Source organism: Tursiops truncatus, chromosome 7, assembly GCF_011762595.2.
Source record: "Tursiops truncatus isolate mTurTru1 chromosome 7, mTurTru1.mat.Y, whole genome shotgun sequence".
NCBI classification, from domain to species: Eukaryota; Metazoa; Chordata; class Mammalia; order Artiodactyla; family Delphinidae; genus Tursiops; species Tursiops truncatus.
In genome coordinates, this window is record NC_047040.1 from 94402291 (window position 1) to 94422314 (window position 20024).

Sequence of the window (20024 nt, forward strand, 5' to 3'; positions counted from 1 at the left end):
TACCCACCCAGGCAGCTTGTCAGCCTCAGGTATTCTGAGGCCAGCGCCTCATCCATGGGAGTGAGTTTCTCAAGGCTGCTGTACTGAGTGCTCTGAGGCAGTAGCACCATGTGGTTAAAGACGTTGGAGCTGAAGTCAGGGAGACAGCGCCCAACTCCTACCCCATCCTAACTAGAGGAAGCTAGAGCATGTGGCTCAGCCTTCTCTGCCTCAGTCTCCTTGTTTGTAAAATGGAAATAATAATAGAGGTCTTCTCTGTAAGATTGTTAAGAAACAGAATAAAAAGATGCAGGTGATGTGCTTAGCACATAACCGTTGAATGAATGCTGGCTAATACTATTGTTGTTGGACCAGAGAAGAGACTTCTAAGGAAGTTGGTGGACCTTCTGGTGCCTTTAGTTCTGGAAGCTTAGGCTGTATTGAACCGTCCAGGAAATGCCTTCAAGGATCCTATTTTCAGCTCAGGTTGGGCAACGCTGTGGACGCCTTCTTGCGCAATAACCTCTAATTCCTGGATCCGCCATCAGCGATAGATTCATCTTCCCACATGACATGCTCTCAAGCATAACTCCGAATTTGATTTGGGAGCCGCATTGACAAATACTTTAAAAACAAACAGTTGCACACGGTCAAGGTCCTCACCATCCATCCACCCTGCCAGCACCTCCCCAGCACTGCACAAAGAAAGGCAGAAATTCCTGCTGTTAGACCATCAGGGGTGTCCCACTCTTGTTACTTTAGACAGAATAATTCCATCACTGCAGCAAGACTGACCTCTTCATTAATCTAATGCCACAGGCCTACCGGCTTCTAAACAGAAGAGAAGTGAGCACGGATCAAAGTGGGTTATTATTGGCTCAAGTGAGCTCAAGGAGAATAGAGCCCAGAAATAGATGCATACATATCTGGTCAACTGGCTTTCAACGAAGGCGCCAGGGCAGTTCAATGGAGGAAAGAAAAGTCTCTTTTCCACAAATGGTGCTGGAGCAACTGGAAAGCTTTATGGACAAAAATGGATATTCACCTATATATAAAAATTACTTCAAAATGGATCGTAAACCTCAGTGTAAAATCTAAACCCCTAAAACTTCTAAAGGAAAACAAAAGAGAAAATCTTTGCAATGTTGGGATAGGCGAAGTGTCTTAGATATGGCACTAAAAGCTTGAACCATAACATAAAAAAAAAAAGAAAATTGGACTTCATTAAAGTAAAAAACCTTTGCTCTTCCAAGACACCAATAAGAAAATGACAAGACTGCACAGACAACACACACAGATCAGACAAAAGACTTGCCTCCAGAATGTATAAAGAACAGTTTAATAAGAAGACAAACAATCCAATAAGAGAATAGGCATAAGAGTTACCAGACAATTCCCAAAAGAAGAGATAAATGAATAGCCAATAAGCATGCAAAAAAATGCTCAACATTATTAGTCACCAAGGAATTACAAATTAAAACCACCATAAGATATCACTGCATACCCATTTGAATGTCTAAAATGGAAAAAACAAAAGTACGTGGAACGTCTAGGGCTCACATACATTGATGATGAGAAAGTGAAATGGTTCACCTACTTTAGAAAAGAGTTCAGAGGTTCGTTAAAAAGTTAAACATCTGTCTACCATATGACCTAGCCATTCCACGACCAGGTATTTACCCAAGAGAAATGAACATATACATATGTACAAAGACCCTTACACAAATGTTTATTGCATTTTTATTTATAATATCAAAAACTGGACAGAGGGGGCTTCCCTGGTGGCGCAGTGGTTGAGAGTCCGCCTGTCGATGCAGGGGACACGGGTTCGTGCCCCGGTCCGGGAAGATCCCACATGCCGTGGAGCGGCTGGGCCCGTGAGCCATGGCCGCTGAGCCGACGCGCTCGGAGCCTGTGCTCCGTAGCGGGAGAGACCACAACAGTGAAAGGGCCACGTACCGCAAAAAAAAAAAAAAAAAAAAAAAAACACTGGACAGAATCCAAATTCTATGAATAGGTGAAATAGTGGTATATCCATACAATGGAATACTACTCGGCCATAAAAAAGCATCACTGACTCATGCAACAACACGGATGAAACTCAGAATAATGAAGGTGGGTTCCAGACGCAAAGCAAAATGAAACATATACTAGGGACTTCCCTGGTGGCACAGTGGTTAAAAATCCGCCTGCCCGTGCAGGGGATGCCAGTTCAAGCCCTGGTCCGGGAGGATCCCACAGGCTGTGGAGCAGCTAAGCCCGTGTGCCACAACCACTGAGCCTGAGCTCTAGAGCCCACGAGCCACAACTACTGAGCCTGCACGCCTAGAGCTGGTGTTCCACAACAAGAGAAGCCACTGCAAAGAGAAGCCTGTGCACCGCAGCGAAGAGTAGCCCCCGTTCTCCACAACTACAGAAAGCCCGCGTGCAGCAACGAAGACCCAACACAGGCAAAAATAAATAAATAAATTAAAAAAAAAGAAAGCTATGTGCAAACACATAGCTTTATAAAAAAAAAAGGAAATATGTAATATGCGGGTATATCTTGGAGATGTTGTGGATTTGGCTCCAGACCATCACAATATAGCGAATATCTCAATAAAGCGAGTCATGTAAATTTGTAGGTTTCCTAATACATAGAAAAGTTACATTTATACTATACTTTAGTCTACTAAGTGTGCAGTAACATTGTATCTATAAAAGCAATGTATATACCTTAATTTATAAAACTACTTTATTGCTGAAAATACTAACCCTCATCTTGAGTCTTCATCGAGTTGTGGGTAACATCAAAGATCACTGGTCACAGATCACCACAGCAAATGTAATTATAACGAAAAAGTTTGAGGTAGAGTGAGAATTACCGAAATGTGACGGAGAGACACAGAGTGAGCAAATGCTGTTGGAAAATGGCACTGAAAGACCTGCTCGATGCAGGGTTGCCACAAACCTTCAATTTATAGAAAATACGGTATCTGCGAAGCACAGTGAAAGGAGGTATGCCTGTATCATTCCACTTACATAAAATTTTAGGTGTAATCTAATCTCTAGTGACAGAAGGCAGATAGTGGTTGCCAGATTATTAAAGAGTCACAAGGAAACTAGTGAGGGTGATGGAAATATCCTCTTGCTTTTGGTGGTGATTTCATAGGCATAAAAAAAGTCAACCGTGGGATTTCCCTGGTGGTCCAGTGGGTAAGGCTCCATGATCCCAATGCACTGGGCCCAGGTTCAATCCCCGGTTGGGGAACTAGATCCTGCATGCATGCCACAACTAAGAGTCTGCATGCTGCAACTGAGAGCCCGCATGCCGCGACTAAGAAAGGATCCCACGTGCTGCAACTAAGACCTGGAGGAGCCTAAAGAAATAAATAGTAAAAAAAAAAAAAAATGTTAATGCTGATTAAGCTGTCTAGTTTAAATATGTACGGTTCAAGTATCAATACATCCAGATGCTATGCTTGGCCACAAATGACCTCACATAGCTACACCAGATAGAAATCCTGCTCAGATCTATTATAATAGGATAAATATTTTAAGATGCTGTGAAGTGAGGGTTTAGTTTTCTCAGTGTAACCCACACGTTCAGTACCTGGGATGTGGACAGCACTGCTAAAAGTTACGCTGTAGTCAATAACATGAAGAAAAAGTGTATGATGAGAGGGGCAAATGTAAAGTGTAGGCTAAATGTGACAGCTGTCATCAGAGGTACATAGTAAGAGGAGCTTCTGCTGAAATATGACTGATCTCATGCAGTTGCCAGAAACTCCCCTGAAGTGCCTGCTGGTGGCTCTGCCTCTTGAGAGTATTAACCGTTTTAAATGTGAAAGTGTGGGTAGTCTGTCCTTTCAGTCCCTTGCATACAGTATGATTTGTTTGTCAGTTCAGGTGTTACCTGGGAAATTGCTCTGAAGGGGCTCTGATTGGTTCTCTTTTCCTTGCTGTGTAAGCCTAGCATTTTAACCAGAATATGATATGTCGGTGATCGGTCTGCCATGTTGCTCTCTTTCTATGATGCCTCTTTGTGTTTTCTGCTTCAAAAAAGGGCTTTTTAGCTTGAGGCTCATTAGGCCTTCGCCGTGTTTCCAAAGTAGGCAGAGACATCAGACCCACTGCCATTTTATAACAAGGAAACAAAACCTCAGATAGAAAAATAAAGTAACTGTATGAGATCCACCGTCAGAGACAACCATGGCAAATGGAACCAGGTCCTGGACTGGTCAGGAGGGCTCCTTCTTTTTCCATGGACTGTCTCCTGAAGTACCCCAGGGTTTGAGACCCAAAAGTCAGCTTTTAAGAAAAGCTAATACAACTGGTTCCGTTTCCCAGTTGAGAAAATATAGCCCAGAGACGTATTCTCACTGAAGATTCTAATTAAACTCCACATCTAGCATTTCCCACACTCAACTCAATGGGAGTGAACTCCTCTGCCCACCCCTGATATCTTCCCTGTGGCCTTGAAGATTCCAGCATGACACCTGCTACCAAAAACCTGTCTTAGGGGGCTGCTGGGTTATGGTACCAAAACTGGAGAAGAGAAAGGAAGGCAGGGAGAGAGGGAAACGTGCTCACTCCTCTCCATGTCCTAGGAACGTCTGTGTATTTAAAGATACGGGTGTTTATCAAAGATGGGCGTTGCTGGGTCAAGGTCGAATATGCTGCTATTCAAATGTGTCTCTTCTTGACCTTGGGAAACTTATTTAATCTCTTGCTATGAGAATGAGAGAAGTTATCACTCTAACTTAGCAATTTTTTCTCTCTGTGAGGTTTTGAGAGCATTGTTATCTTTGGAAGGAAGAAAAAAAAATAGTTTTTTCAAAAGGTGTTTGTTTAACACTTTAAGGTAATTACTTTCTCATTCACTTCCCTCAGTATAACATGGACAACAGAGTCCTCATAACATTTCTGTTCTTGTGTTTATTGTTTAGCTAATGGAGAGAATCATACTGAATGCCTTTTTATTTCTCAAGCGTTGACTGAAATACACCTGTGTATCTGGTGCGCACAATACATCCTAGTACAGCAGAGCATTTCGGACTAAGTTGCAGTGCTAGTACTTTGGAATAGTCTGCCTCTGTCTAGAATGTGAGTATTTGGTGACAAAGCCATACGTGTTACTGGATTGTTAGGGAAACAGTTGATACTGGGAAATAGTTGGGGGCGCACTGGGTAAAAATTCCTATTTCCTGAGTAATCCTATGAAAGTGGGCTCTCTTATCATCCGAGCCCCCATGGACTCAATATAGGATCTTTACCCTAAAGAACTTTCCGAACAGAGGTGAAACACGGGAACTAGGCTGACTGGGCACTCGTGAAGGTCAGCTGCTTTAGGAGGGACCCTGGACTTTCTCCTTTATTTTCTGTGCGGTGGCTTTTCAAAGTGGGGGGGTATATGCGGAGAGGGTTATAAGAGGAAACAGCTGAGTTAAAGCTCTCACTGTTGAGAGCTGTGGCTGTCCACGTTTCCCCCCTTCTGCTAGTGAGAAGCAGCATTGGTGAAAGTTAGCGTTGCACAAGGTCTGCCTGCCGTCCTCCTATTTTAACTAACCCCCTCACCCCCACCCGAATCCCATTTAGAATTGCCCAGAAGCCACCCAGCCCATCCTCTGTGGTCCCATGGTACCTCCTGCTGACTGCTGGCCACACTGCAGTGTAATTTCCTGTCTACTCGCCTCCCTGAGTAGACTGGAGACTGAGGATTTAGCCTTGCTGTTCTCCCAGCACCTGATAGGGTTTGCCGTGTAGCAGAAACTCAGTAAATGTGTTGCACGCATGAGGCCTCTGGCCCTACCAGGTGACAGGCTAGAACCACACTTAGGAAAAGATTGTAACCAGGAGGAGCTCATCTTTCAAGGCACTGCAAACAGAGATTGCCTGGGACCTCGCCATGGACGTTCTTCACCCCTGTGGGAGAAGCATCGCTTGCAAGGAGGGCTTATTCCAAATGGACCCACCCCCCTTCCCATTTATAGTCTAGAGTCCTCTCTTTGTGCTGTGGTGCTAGTGATGTATGTGAATAGGTGATGCACAGGTGAGGCAGCCCATATATATGGCTCCTTTGACCATCACCCTAAATTTTTGTGATACATATTTATATCCATAGGAAATCCAATATTGTATGTGTTATTACATCGATGGATATTGTATATATCACACTGCAACTTTTAAAATCAACATGTTTAAATCTAGACTATTTATGATGTTAATTGCCCATCATATAAATTCATGTACCTTTAACCCCTCTCCTGTTGATGGACATTGGGTTGTTTCCAGCTTTTTCACTATATCAAAACTGTTCGAATGAACCTTGTTGTACTATCATGGTAATATGTAGTGTGGGCAGATGGTGTTTCCAGAGGGTAACGTCTTGGAGAGGAATTTTTGGATAGTAGAAGGTGCACGTATTTTAATAAATACTGCCAATTTGCCCTTCACTGTGGCTGTACCAGTTTACGTTCTCCGAATGTCACCATATTTGATATCTTGCAACTTATCACAGTTTTTCAGTCTAATGGGTGAGAAACGGTATTTCATTTTGTTTGCTTTCCCTTGATTTTTGGTGAAGTTGATTACACTTAAAAAATCATTTATTTTGTCGTTTGTGTTTCCTCTTTTATAAGCTGCTACTTTGCCCATTTCTCTGTTGTCCTTTTCTTATTGGTTCTTAGGAGTTATTTATATGTTCTGAGTATCAGTCTTGTCATATACAAGTTGCAAATAATTTTAGAAGTAACCCCTTGCCCCAGCCTTCCATTTTGGTGTAATGAAATTTATCAATCCTTTCCTTTAAGGGGTTGTGGTGGTTGTGTTTCCCTGGAGAAGGTAGGGGGTTAAGAGTGCTTTTACTCCTGTGAATTAGATAATGATAGTACATGAATGTGAATAAATGAGTGGATGAATGAATAAATAAATAAATCCATCCACCCATCCACCCATCCATCCATCCACCCATCCACCCATCCACCCATCCACCCATCCACCCATCCACCCATCCACCCATCCACCCATCCATCTGTTGGTTTATGCATAATCCTCCAGTAACACAAGCTGAGAGTCTGCATTAGGTTTTTTTTAGGATAAATGGTTATTTCTCATTCCTGCTATTTCCTTTCATATGAAAGAATCATCTATTAAAATAATCTTGGCCTGTCTCTGCCCTTTCTTTCACTCTTCCCCAGGAAAGAAGTTGCTTTCTTATCTGATTGATGTATTGGGGAGAAGGGCCTCTCCCTCTCTCTCTTTGAGATCTGTCTGTCTGCAGAGAGCACAAGTTCTCTTAACCTTTGGTCATTTGATACAAAGGCTCTTCCTCCCCTGGGAAGACCTGTGCTTTTCCTGTCGGTCTATTTATGGAGATCAGATCTGGAAACCAGTTTTGCAGCACATCTAAGCCATGTTCTCCAACATCAACTTTAATGGTAATAAAACTTACATGTTGCTTAAGAAAAAAAAAAAGAATACCTTACCACCCTGATGCCATAAAGATATAGGCCTTTATCTTCTTACTTTCTTTTCGTGCATGTAAGAAATTAGACTTTACAATTAGACCTTCAGTTCATCTAGAATTTATTTTTGTGTTTGGTATAAGGTAGACATCCAGTTTTGTTGATTTTTTTTTTCCCACCCTCAGGTGATTATACTACGTTCCCATCACGATTTCAAAGGCTACAACCATCATACGCCGAATTCCCACGGGTGTGTGGCTGCCTTTGTACTTGAGGTTCTGTTCCGTGGACCTTTTGGTTCATTCCGTTCTAGTGTCATACTTTTAGAATTTCTGTAATTACAGTAAGTCTTAACGTTTGGTCACCCTCTTTTCTAGGATTTTCAAAGTGGTTTTGACTAACGTTGCATTTCTAGTACTTCTTATGAATTTCAAAGTCAGCTTGGCAACTGTAATGAAAAATCCTCTTGAAGTATTGTGTGAGTTGCTTTCAGTTCATTAATTTTGAGAGAACTGGCTTTTTTAAGCTATTTAATCCTCCCCTCCATTTCATCTTTCTCCATTCAGGTTTTCCTTTATGTCCTGTAATGAAGTTTTATAGTCTTCTCCATACGGACCTTAGACATTTTTGTTAGGGCTATATTCCTGTATAGTTTTTGAGTTCTGTTGCTTTATATATATTTCATTTTCTAAATTATTACTGCATAAAAGAGGTAATGATGTTTGAATATAGATTTTGTTAGCCTGTAACCTTGCCGACTTGTAAAAATTAGTTTTGTTTTTCGGTTGATTATTTTGGATATATTATATGATGACAGTTTCTCCCTTCCAGCTGTTATCAGGATATATTATATAATGACAGCTTCTCCCTTCCAATTGTAACATTTTTCTTTTTTTCTTGTCTTGTTGCTTAGCCAAGATCTTTAGTACAATATTGAATGGTTTGCTGCTGATTTTGGAGTGATGGCTCCATTTCTGTTTTGCTAGGAGGGTTTTTTTTTTAAATCACAAATATGTGTGGAATTTTGAGTAATTTTTCTGTGTACTCTGAGATATTTCTTTTCTTTAACATGTTCATATTTTAATTAATCAATAGTCTAATATTAAGTCATCCTTGCATTTTCAAATAAACCCTGCTTGGCCGGATAGTATTATTATATTATTCCATTGCTGGTTTCCACTTACTATTTCATTTAGGATTTTTGCATCTATGCTCATAAGTGACATGGGGTCTAAAGCCCCTGTCCTTGTGTATCACATGTAATGGGTTATGTAAGCTTTTCTTCTTTTTCTGTGCTTTGGAGTACTGGTTGTAATGTAGGAATTACTTGTTCATTTAAGTTTTAATAGAACTCAAACTTGGGGCTGCTGCCCTTTGGAGAGACTGTGAAGGATGTTGTTTGTTAAAATAGTGAACTCTGGGGCCAGACCGCCTGCATGAATTAGCTGTCGCACTGGGACCAGTTACTTTCCTCTTTGGTTCCAGTTTTCTCATGTGTAAAATAAACATAACATTAGTGCCTCGCTCATAGAGTTGTAACGCTTAACTCAGTTAATGCACATAAAAAGCATTTTAAAAAGTGTCCAACAGTCCTACAATAGGTGTTTGCTGCTTCTATTATTATGATCATTATTATTGAGGCTTTTTTCTCACCATCTCAAATATTTTATAGTTTATGTTTTTGGAACATTTTTCAAAATTTGTTTTTCTAGAAAATTGCCCATTTTATTTAGGCTTTCAAATTTATTGCATTAAAGTTGCTCATATTACTCTCATATGATTTAAAAATCTCTAATGCATCAGTACTTATGGGCCCTCTTTTATTACTAGTGTTTATTGATGCTCTTTTTGTCTCTGAAGCTAGCTTGCCAAAAGTTCTATTTATTTTTTAAAAAAACCTGCTTCTGATTCTGTAGATCGAGTGGATTTTCTTTCTAGTTCATTAAGCTCTCATCTTTATTTTGTTCACACTCAGTTTTAGGGGGCGGGTAAGTGAATTTCATGTTTGTTTAGTTTTCCTTTTTAGGTTTTGCTTTTGGCATATCATTTTTCTTTTTTGTTCTCAAACTATGAGAGAGACAAAATATTCATTTATGTGAGGACCTAGCAAAGTCAGTTTGCTCGGAAGGGTGCTGTGTGCGGCATTTTTCCACATTGTCTCTTTTAGGTGTTAAGAAGCTTTCAGATTCTGGCATAAACCACACTCTCCTGTGTAAACTGTGTCAGTAACAACCTCTGCTGTAGCCCCAGTATTTATAAGTGTGAGGAACAATTCAGGTTCTTTAGTGGTTGCCCACCAATGAGTGCTCTTAGGGTAACCATCTGATGGACCTGGTCCGGAGCGTGAGTGTGTTACCTAGTGTGATGGTCAATTTCATGTGTCAACTGGTGAGGCTGTAGTCCCCAGTCGTTCAATCAAACACTCATGTAGGTGTTGCTGTGAAAGAATTTTGTGGATGCGATTAACACCTATTATCAGTTGACTTTAAGGGGATTATCCTTGATAATCTGGGTGGGTTTGATCCAGTCAGTTGAAAGGCATTAAGAGCAATTCTGATGGGACTTCTTCCCTGGCGGTCCAGTGGTTAAGACTTCGCCTTCCAGTGCAGGGGGTGTGGGTTCGATCCTTGGTCAGGGAGCTAAGATCCCACATGCCTTGCGGCCCAAACACCAAAACGTTAAAGAGAAGCAGTATTGTAACAAATTCAATAAAGACTTTAAAAATAGTCCACCTCAAAAAAAATCATTTTAAGAAGAAAAAAAAAGAGCAATGCTGAGGCTTCCCTGAGGAAGAAGAAATTCTGCCTTAGAGTCCCAGCCTGCCCTTCTGCTTGGCCCTGTGGATCTGGGACTTGCCTAGCCAGCCCTTAATCACATAAGCCAATTCTTTGCAACACATCTGTTTCTTTTTTTAAATCCCAAACTCCTGTTTATCTTTCCTCCTGCCCCCATCATTTCCCCTTTGGTAACCAAAAGTTTGTTTTCTGTCTGTGAGACTGTTTCTGTTTGTAAGTAAATTCATTTGTATTATTTTTTAGATTCCACATATAATTGATAATATATAATATTTGTCTTTCTCTGTCTGACTTACTCCACTTCGTATGGTAATCTGTAGGTCCATCCACTTTGCTGCAAATGGCATTATTTCATTCCTTCTTATTGCTGAGTAATATTCCATTGTGTGTGTGTGTGTGTGTGTGTGTGTACATACACATACTACATCTTCCTTATCCATTCATCTCTCAATGGATACTTCGGTTGCTTCCATGTCTTGACTATTGTAAATAGTGCTGCTGTAAACATTGGGGTGCATGTGTCTTTTCAAATTAGAGTTTTTGTCTTTTCTGGATAGATCCCAGGAGTGGGATTGCTGGATCATATGGCAATTCTATTTTTAGTTTTTTGAGTAACCTCCATACTGTTTTTCCACAGTGGCTGCACCAATTTACCAACAGTGTAGGAAGGGTCCCTTTTCTCCACTTCCTCCCCAGCATTTATTATTTGTAGACTTTGATGATGGCCATTCTGACCGGTGTGAAGTGATACCTCATTGTAGCTTTGGCAATACATCTCTTAATATCTATGTCCTACTAGTTCTTTTTCTCTGGCTAATACACTCAGAAATTACTGCTCTGAAATATTTTCTTTACGTTGAGTTTTAATTTTTATCCAAGCTGTATGTGTTTATAACCTAAATAGTCAATTATTCTATAAGACTCATAAAAAATAACCCCCTTCCCAGAGGCAATCATTTATAACTCCTTTCAACTTCCACATCTCTAATGTACATATGTTGCTCCTTCTTGCTTTCTCAGTTATAGTCATGATTTCTTGACTTCCCACGCTGGGTGTCCCTTTAACCATTGCCATTGCCCAATAACTACCCAGTATATTTACATTGTTATTTTTGTTGGATCGATATTCAACATTGTTATTATGATGGTAAATGTTATTAGTAGCTGAGCCCTATAGTCTTGAGTGATTTGCTTTTCCCTTTAGTGCATTACATTTTGTGTTCCCTGATACTAATAAATGAATATGTAATATAAATTACACACACACACACATGCACACTCTGGGTCTCCTCCACAGTTGCCATCTTGGGATCCATTTATTGTAATCCTGGAGATTCATTTTACTTTTCTCTTGGGTCATATCTTATTGAATCTCATGTTGTCATCTTTCATGGTTTACTCCATTGTTTTGGAGGAGCACATCCTGCAGTAGCTTCCTAAGAACAGATACAGGGAAGGCAGTTTTTAATTTTTTTTTTAGACTTTGAATGTCTGAAAATATTGGTATTCTATCCTCACACTTTATTCGGTAGTTGTCCTGAGTTTACTCTTTGAATTTTGAAGGCACGAATCCACTGTCTTTTAATTTCTAAGTGTTGCTTTTGAGAAGTTTACCGCTATTCTAATAACAAATTATCCAACCCCCCTTTTTTCCCACAGCACTGTTTTTCCTCTCAGTAAGCCTGTAAGATCTTCTGTTTGTCCTCAGTGTTCTGAAAGTTTACAGTTAGTATTAGCCTTGGTGAGGATTTCTTTTTTCATGTATTGTGCTAGGCCCTCAGACCCTTTAATTCTGTAACTCATCCTTCAGTCCTGGGAAATTTTTTTAAATTATTTTATTATTAATGATTTTTGTTTTTTTGCTATTGTTTTCTCTGTTCTGTATTTTTAGGCTTTCTATTACTTCAAATGTTGGACTTGTTTTCTAATTTTCTTTTCTTTGTCTCCTATATTTTATTTTTATTGTGTTTTTGTTCTACTTCCTGAGAGATTCCCTCAACCTTATCTTCTGATGCTTTTGTTAAGTTGTTAATTTCTGTTATTATACTTTTAAGTTCTAAGAAGTTTTAAATTTATATGTTCTTTTCAAAACATCCTTTTCTTGTATGACAGGTGCAATGTCTCCTATCTCTGATGACAGTTACGATAATTTTTAACAGTTTTCTTCTGTTCACAAATGGCTTCCCCAAATTCTAGTGATTATTGGCTGTCTGATTATACTTAAGAAGAGTATACTCATGATTGTGTGTGGGTGAGTTTTGTCATATGTGATTTTTTCTTTTTTTTTTTGGCGGTACGCAGGCCTCTCACTGTTGTGGCCTCTCCCGTTGTGGAGCACAGGCTCCGGACACGCAGGCTCAGCGGCCATGGCTCACGGGCCCAGCCGCTCCACGGCATGTGGGATCTTCCCAGACCGGGGCACGAACCCGTGTCCCCTGCATCGGCAGGCAGACTCTCAACCACTGTGCCACCAGGGAAGCCCCAATCATATGTGATTTTAATTCAAGGACTGGGGTTTATAACCTGGTATTTGAATCCATGGATGGAATTTAGGGGATTCATGAACTCTAATTAGAAAGAAGTTGTGTTTTTATTTTGATTTAACTGCTATCGGAAATTTAGCATTTTCTTCCATCATAAAATTAGGCAACAAGCCACAGTTGTCATATTAGCGTAGTTGTGACTTTGTGACCAATAAAAATCAGATTTGTTTTTTATCTAAGATTGGTTTTGGCAGATATTTTAAAATATCTTTTGTGCTTATCATGACTTAAAATCACTGTACTTATTAGATCTGCTATTAAATACATTAATTTAGAAGCACTTATATTATTAAAGCACAGTGTTTGTTTTATATCTTAGTAAGTGTCTGCTAATATAATTGGTTTCCGTAGGATGGCTCCTCTTAGATTCCGTGGCCATGTCCAGAGATGAGAGTGCTAGTGCCCCAATGAGCCTTGCGCTCCTATCTTGTATGAGAACAGAGCAGTCAGACGGATGCTTCACTTAGAAGCCAGGCTGTGTCTGGGAGTGGCAGCCAAGCACTTCAAAGTCCCTTCTTGTCACCGAGGCAGTCGTAGTGCCTCAGCTGATGCTGCCTGTCCCTCCTCTCCTTCATCCTGTGATCCTGCCTACCTCAGCATCCTGACGCCTGTGGAGCCGGGCATCTGCTTCCTTCACAAGACTTTGCAGGGACTCCACGGTCAGGTTGGCCAGTGTGGCCAAGACCCGCTAGGGACTGGGGCTCCCAGTCTGTCTGTAAGTCCCGCCAGTGACCCCCATGTCCACCAGCTGCAGAACCTCCTGGCTACTAAACCTGATTATCTAAACACCAACTCTTGACCCTCCCAACATCAGAATGGTTCGATGCTAATTTAAAAATTGTGAAGTCACTTAATGTGACTCCATGGCAATTTGTCAGTATAATTTAATAACCAGGGGAAATTGCGGGCTCCTGCTCGGTGTCATTTCCTCCACATCTGCCAGCTTTTCTCATCTGTGGGGGTGGGGCAGGGAAGGGGGTGATGAAAAGATCTGAGGCTGAGAGTGACTTTTCATTTCACCTGGGGTCATAAATCAATGCACATTTCTTATTCAGCCAGCATTCGTATTTCCCTGGGTAATTCTATAACATGTAGTGTCAGAATGGTTTAGAATTTGTCCTCATTAGGAAAGCAAAGGACGCCTTTTAAAAAATTTTTTTGCAGACGTAGCAAGTGAGCGAGCCTCCACATTCCCCCACAAGCTGTCACACAGCTTATGAAAAGGGAGAGTGTTGGTCTCTGGGGGAATGGGCAAGTTGTATGTTCAGACGTGACCTCTGGCTGGTGTTAGTGGCCACAGCTCCCTGGGACCTGGAATTGCCACCAATAGTGTCACCTATGATAAGGAATAAGCTTAGTATAGGAGGTGATAAGTGGCACTGCAGAAAAGTCAGTGCTACCAGAGATTTTTCTGTGAGCAGCACTGTGAGTCAGAAGGCTTTAAGATGAGGCTGTATGGGGAAACGGGGGTGTTGGCAGGGGGCACCGAGAAACTCAGTGTTGCAATGTTAGAAACTGCTGCTGGCAGCTGGCCTTCCAGAAACAGGGATCGTCAGAAGATGAGTTGGATTTACAGGTGTTAATTCACGCCCCCCACTTCTATTTTGATGTACAGGGTATTGGTGGAAGAGATGGTGGAGGTGCCTTAGTCCTTTCTAGCTGCTGTAACAAAATATCGTAGACTCAGTGACTTTAAGAGCAAACATCTGTTTCTCACAATTCTGGAGGCTGGAGAGTCCGAGAACAAGGTGTCAGCAGATTTGGTGTTTGGCAAGAGCTCTCTTCCTGGCTCACAGAGGGCCGCCCTTCTTGCGGTGTCCTCACGTGGCAGAGAAAGAGATCCTTTCTCTTCTGTCTGTCCTTACAGGGGCACTAATCCCATCATGAGGGCCCCACCCTCGTGACCTAATTACCTCCCAAAGGCCCCACCTCTAAACACCATCACACTGGGGATTAGTGCTTCAAATAGGACGTTTTGGGGAACACAAACATGCAAGGAGAGTGGGTGAGGTTCTATTTTAGCCCAGCCACTTGTGAAGGGGTTGGAAAGTTGCATTGGGACATCCTGGCAGCCATGATCTTGGTCAGTGGTGGGACTGGCCTTTTTGGAGGCTGCTCTCAGATGCTGATGGAAGAGGTGGTTCTAGTAGTTCTCCACCTGAGTTCACGCCACCCTGATATTTTGACCCAAAGGTTCAGCTCTCCTGGTGGCAGGTGGTTTCCTATGTAAGGGGAGAGGGTCAGACCCCATCAGACTCCTTCCTGTGTCTTTGCTTGTTCCTTGTGTCAACAACTGTCTATCTTTATTGGGAACCTAAAGAAAAAAGCCTGGTGTCAACAGGGGGCATATAGATTGAATTATTAAAAAAACCTTTTATGTGAAAATAATCACCGGAATAAGACTCAACAATGCAGAACGCACTGTTGATACCTACAGCAACAGGGACGAGTCTCAAAAACATGTTGACAAAAGAAGCAGAGAAAACAACACATACTATAGATTCCATTTATATAAAATACAAGAATAGACTAAATCTCTGATGATTGAAGTCAGAAAGTGGTTGCAGGAGGTGGAGCAAGGGACATGAAGGAACTTTCTAGGGTACTGGAAATGTCCCTAGACATTTTGTTTGGGGCAGTGTTTAAATGGGTGTTACCATTGACAGAATTCATCAAATTGAATGTCTAACTTGCACATTTTATCATGTTAATTACACCTCAATAAAAAGTATATAACAATTAAGTCAAAATTGAATCCCTAGGTGCCTTTTGGAGACAGGGAGTCAATTGTGATAAACTGTAGCCCTGTGATGGCTGAACTCGAGGTGTGGTCTCCTTGGCTACTTTTTGACCATTTGCCAGGTCATAAACTCTATTTGCTCCTTGTCTAGACCGTTTGCTAGCCACTTACTACTTTATTCCAGTTCAGTCCAACCTGTTTCTAAATCAGCACTGTCCAACAAAACTTTCTGTGGTGCTGGCAGTGGTCTAAATCTGCACTCTCCAGTATGACAGCCAATAGCCCTGTGTGGCTTTTGAGCACTTGGAATGTGGCTAGTCAAATGAGTTTTCCGTTTTATTACAGTAAGTCCCCTACATACGAACGAGTTCCATTCCAAGAGGGTGTTCGCAAGTCCAATTTGTTCGTAAGTCCAACAAAGTTAGCCTAGGTACCCAACTAACACAATTGGCTATATATAGTAGTGTACTGAAAAGGTTTATAATACTTTTCACACAAATAATACATAAAAAGCAAACACAAAAAATAAAACATTTTAATCTTACAGTACAGTACCTTGAAAAGTACAGCAGTACAGTACAACAGCTGGCATCCAGGGACTGGCATCGAGTGAACAGGCGAGAAGAGTTACTGACTGGAGGAGGGAGAGGAGTGGGAGATGGTAGAGCTGAAGGATCGTCAGCAACAGGAGACGGAGGGCAAGCTGCCATTTCACTCAACGCCTGACGTTGATGGCATGGGTTCTGGCTCCTTGCTGGATTCAATTCTATCTACCCTCTTGAAAAAACGATCCAGTGATGTCTGGGTAGTAGCTCTTTTTTTCTCATCATAGATGACACACTAACACTGGATTGCATTCTGAACAGCTGCTGCAACCTTCGTGTACCGTTCTACGTTCAGGTCCTGAGCCTCAGAAACTAACAGTGCTTCCTCAAATAAAGAAAATCCCCTTGCCGTTTCCTACGTCATGTATCTCTTTGGTTCTTCAGTTACTTCTTCTTCTTCCTGTCTCTCTTCATCCTTTCTCTGGGCCTCCAGGGCCATCAGGTCTTCATTAGGAAGCTCCACGTTTGCATCTTTGAAAGTTTGCGACTTGAAGGTTCGTATATAGGGGACTTACTGTAATTTTAAATTTAAAGAGCCAATATGTGTTTGAATGTGAAAAGCGCTATTAAAAAAAATAACAATCAGACTATAGGGGAAGGATTATTAGTCAGGGACCGTCTCACTGAGAAGGTGATACTTGAGCAGTGATATGACAGAGGTATGGGAGTGAGTAGAAACAGCATGTGCAAAGGCCCTGAGGCAGGAGCATGCTCAACGTGTTTGAGGAGCAGGGAGGAGGCTGGGGTGGCTGGAGCCGAGTGAGAGAAGGGGAGAGCGGTAAGGTGAGGGCAGAAGGGTCAGCTTCATCCAGTGAGTTTAGTTGGGTTTGGCTTCACTGAATGGAGCTGGAAAAGATCGTCATCTTATGACCTTATGTGACCATGAGGTCACAGTGACCCTCAGGTCACAGTGACCCTCATCTGCCAGGTCACCAGACTGTGTGTGGGGCAGTGCAGGGGCCCTACATCCTCCTGGGAAAAAGCTGAGCGAGGCCCAGATCTGGCTGACCGAGGTCTCCTGAGCTAGTGTGTAAGAACCAATGTCCCATGTCAGTACAGGGATCCTCCCTGGATCTGGTTTTATCAGCTCTGCCCTGATTGCCTTTGAATCCTAAAATTAGCCCTGTGTCCAGCCTGGGCTTAGAGAATTAGAAGGGGTTGGTGGTGCCAGGCTGCTCAGGAGGGGGTGGAGAATGGGTGGGAGCCTCTGCTGTCCTGGGGGAGCCACCTGCTCTACCTGAGCCTCAGCTGCCCCACCTGCAGCATGGGTTACATGATCTCTAGGCTCTTTTATAGTTCTAATACTCTACGATTTTAATTAAGATCACTTCATGTTTATACAGAAGGTATGCTCTCTCTTGTCTGGTGCTGGGCCAGATTTGGGGGGCTGGTGGTGGTGATGCTGGGGGCCTGGGGAGGGGGCATGTCTCCAGGACCTGATCTCTTAGGTGACACAGGACTAGTCTTGGCACAGCCCAGAGAATTTGGGGTGGAGAGCTTTTTATACCCCAGGGGTCTATCAGGTTCCTGGAATTTCTCTTTAAGTGATTTATTCCACTGAGTCAAGGTGTTGCTTCTCACATTTGGGGATCAACAAAGTTAAAACATTACAGAGTTAAGGCATTACTGGCTCTTGGAAAAGACATGCCACTTAGATGGACTGACCTTTGGCCTTCATCCTATGCTGTCTGGAAGGGAGAGGCCGTGTTGAGAGCGGGCTGAGGGGCCTTCTCCTCAGCTGTCCTAAAGTTTGGGTTGGGGGTCACGGGCTATTGCCCAGAAGGACAGGAGGCGCTCAGCAGCCCTGGAGACGGCAATGGGAAGGGCGGTCACAGTCGAGCCCTCGTGTCCCACAGCCCTGGCTGTAGGGAGCAGAGGGGTGTGTTCAGACCCAGCTCGTGTGTGGCATCCTGGAGCGTGAGTGTGGCCGTGAGGATCTGTCAACCCAGGATCCTCCTGGCGTCGCAGAATATCGGCCTTGCTGCACTGATGTCCTGCTTCCGTCCAGAAGTCCAGGGACACAGCTGGTGCTCAAGAACCATCTCTGGGGTAGTGTTTCTTCCCACTCCAGGGTACATTCCAGCATCCCATTTGATCATGGGAAAACCAGCCAGCTTAACCCTCTACCCTCCCCTCTCCCACCACCCTAGGAATGCATTTACCCAGTTAGATTTTTAACCTTAAGCTCCCTACTTCCACAGAGGGTCAAGGTGACGGACAGCTGTGTGGATAAACATTTCTGCAGCATCCATTAAAACTGCCTGTGAAAGACTTTGCTGATTATGATTTTGGTGTCTCTGTGCAGTGTAGCATTCCATATCACAGGTATATATATTTTTTTATTGCATTGGGCATAGTGGATGAGAAAGGACCTCTCCTCTCAGTGAGCTCACAGGAGAGGGAGACAGTGAAGGAAGGGCAGGTGTCAGAACCAGAAGAAAGGACATGGTTCAGGGGGGCATGGAGTGGAAGCGTTGTCAAGAAATGCTTAATAGAAGAGGAAACACTCGAGATGAGTCTATTAAAGGAAGTGTTTATCCACCCAGACAGTGGAAATACAGCAGTAGAGGAAATTCATGAGACTCGACGGCAGCCCACCTGGGTCCATGTTCCACCACTGACCTGTCAAGCCTCTGATCTAATATTTATAGTGACCATGCTGTGATCTCTGTCCTCTGCCTCACAGTATGACAATGGACATTAAGTCCCTTGTAATAATGTGCATAAGCTGAGTTATGTAAATATTAGGGGTCATCACCTGGGGGTTCCCTGAGATAAATTGATTTTTTTTAAAAGTTAGCTTTGGGACTTCCCTGGCGGTCCAGTGGTTTAAGACTTCGCCTTCCAGTGCAGGGGGTGTGGGTTCAATCCCTGGTCGGGGAGCTAAGATCCCACGTGCTTGTGGCCAAAAAACCAGAAACATAAAACAGAAGCAATATTGTAACAAATTCAATAAAAACTTTAAAAAATTAAAAAAATAAAAGATAAATTTAAAAATTAGCTTTATTGAGATGTTAATGTACATGCAGTAAAATTCCACCCATACAATTTGATGGGTTTTGATAGATATTTATACAGAACTACCACCACCTTGAAGATAGAGAATGTTTCTGTCTCTCCAAAAAAGTTCCATCAGGTACTTTTGCAGTCATCAATTACCTCTTCTCCCCAACGGCTGATCTGCTTTCTGTCAGCATGGTTTTCCTTTCTAGAATGTAATAGAAATGAAATCACGAACTGTTGAGTCTCTTGCGTCTGCTTTCTTTCACTTGATGCTTTTCAAGTGCAGCCGTGTTCTTGCTGAATGCAGCACTAGTTCACTCTTTTTCGTTGCTGAGTAGTATTCCATCGCATGGCTGTTTCACAGTTCATCTATCCACCACTTGTTGGACATTTAGACTGTTTCCAGTTTTTCGATGCTATGAAAATGGTAGGTAAGAACAGTGGTGTGCAGGGTTTTGTGTGGACTTATGCTTTTGTTTCTCTTGGATAAATACCAAGAAGTAGAATTTCTGGGTCCTATGGTAAGTCCATATTTAACTTTCTAAGGACTGGCCGGTCTCTTTTACAAAGTGGCTGTACCATTTTATACTCATTCCCGCAGTACAGGAGAATTCCAGTTGTTCCAAATCCTTACCGTAATCTGTATTCTCTCTTTAGTTTTACTGATTCTAATGGGTATGTAGCAGTATCTCATAGTGGTTTTGGTTTACATTTCCCTGTTGACTAAGGATGTTGCTATCTTTTCATGTGCTTATTTGCTAGTCATGTATCTTCTTTGGTGAAGTGTTTGTTCAGATCTTTTGCTCATTAAAGAAAAAATTGAGTCATCTTTTTTCTTCTTATTGAGTTGTAGAAATTCTTAATATATTTTGGATAGAAATCCTTTAGCAAATGTGTTTGCAAATTTTTTTCCC

The 20024-nt window shown here is 42.1% G+C and overlaps 1 protein-coding gene and 1 long non-coding RNA gene across 2 annotated transcripts in view; both read left to right on the forward strand.

Moving 5' to 3' along the window:
- TMEM163 (transmembrane protein 163) overlaps window positions 1-20024 on the forward strand; it is a 251881-nt gene that overhangs the window by 215518 nt on the left and 16339 nt on the right. The window lies entirely within an intron of this gene.
- Window positions 17049-18756, forward strand: LOC141279206 (uncharacterized). The gene is made up of 3 exons (XR_012333142.1): window positions 17049-17137; window positions 17431-17453; window positions 18309-18756. It is a non-coding gene; the product is annotated as an uncharacterized lncRNA (long non-coding RNA).